Source organism: Eurytemora carolleeae, unplaced genomic scaffold, assembly GCF_000591075.1.
Source record: "Eurytemora carolleeae unplaced genomic scaffold, Eaff_2.0 scaffold278, whole genome shotgun sequence".
Taxonomy (NCBI): Eukaryota; Metazoa; Arthropoda; class Copepoda; order Calanoida; family Temoridae; genus Eurytemora; species Eurytemora carolleeae.
The window spans coordinates 269,067-270,140 of NW_019396399.1; the positions used below are offsets into that span (position 1 = coordinate 269,067).

A 1,074-nucleotide genomic window follows, 5' to 3' on the forward strand; every position below is an offset into this window, starting at 1 on the left:
GTGAATTTCAATCTTTATTGTATATTTATAAAGGTATGTTTAAATGATGTGGATTTAAATCTTTATTGTATATTTATAAAGGTATGTTTAAATGATGTAGATTTCAATCTGTATTTTATATTTATAAATATATGTTTAAAAGATGTTAATTTCAATCTTTATTGTATATTTATAAAGGTATGTTTAAATGATGTGGATTTAAATCTTTATTGTATATTTATAAAGGTATGTTTAAATGATGTAGATTTCAATCTATACTTTTAATTATATTTCATTATAAACAATATTTGTAAGGCATATTTAAATAAAGTTGTATATCTAGGTATACATATTGTAGGCCTACTCTTAATAATGGAGTTTTGCCAAACTTGCTTTCTTCAGGGTCAAGATTTAACCTTTCAAGTGTATATATCCGGTATATAAACTCAAACCTAGGGTTCCATCACAGTTTCAGATTAAATATCTTGGATTAGTTGTCACTGGAAAATCTATAATGATATCTAGATGATTTTATTCACATCGTCTCTCACTGTCTCTCACCCAAGGTCGGAAGGTTGACTGAGCAGTGAGCAGTGTGCCCACTTCATACATACACACACCTGCCCAATAGCTAACATTAGACCGGCTCCGCATCTCACTGCCTGCAGATCTGTGAGACGGTCTGGAACGGAACGGAACGATACTATAGTTTCGTTCTGGAACGGAGAAGTAAGAGAGATGCCCATATATGAGATGTGGGCGGGAAGGAGCAGAGACCTGTTGAACAGGGACCCAGAGAACATCTGGAACCTCTCCTACTCCTTCGCTCTCTCAGACTCAACCATGCATATCCGTGGATTGAACCCGTCCTACTCCACCCATACTCCCTGAGTAGTGATCTCCAGGTTAGGGTTGAAGTTTGATGAATACATGATCTATCTAGAATGAGTAAACTAGTATGACATCATTTACCAGAAAACAGAGCTCTACTCCCCCGCATTCAGCCAAAACCAGCAACACTCGAGAAATAAGAAAAGCTTGGACGGCTTGGATGCCGGGGTGGGGAGGGAGTGGAGGGGGTGGAAGGGACTAAGA

The 1,074-nt window shown here is 37.2% G+C and overlaps 1 protein-coding gene across 1 annotated transcript in view; it reads right to left on the reverse strand.

Annotated features, from left to right (window-relative positions):
• Window positions 1–570, reverse strand: part of LOC111702460 (integrin alpha-PS2) — a gene marked incomplete at its 3' end in the record, with an annotated part of 27,738 nt that extends 27,168 nt beyond the window's left edge. Inside the window, 1 exon segment of the mRNA XM_023474152.1 lies at window positions 432–570.
• Between the last annotated feature and the right edge of the window lie 504 nt (window positions 571–1,074).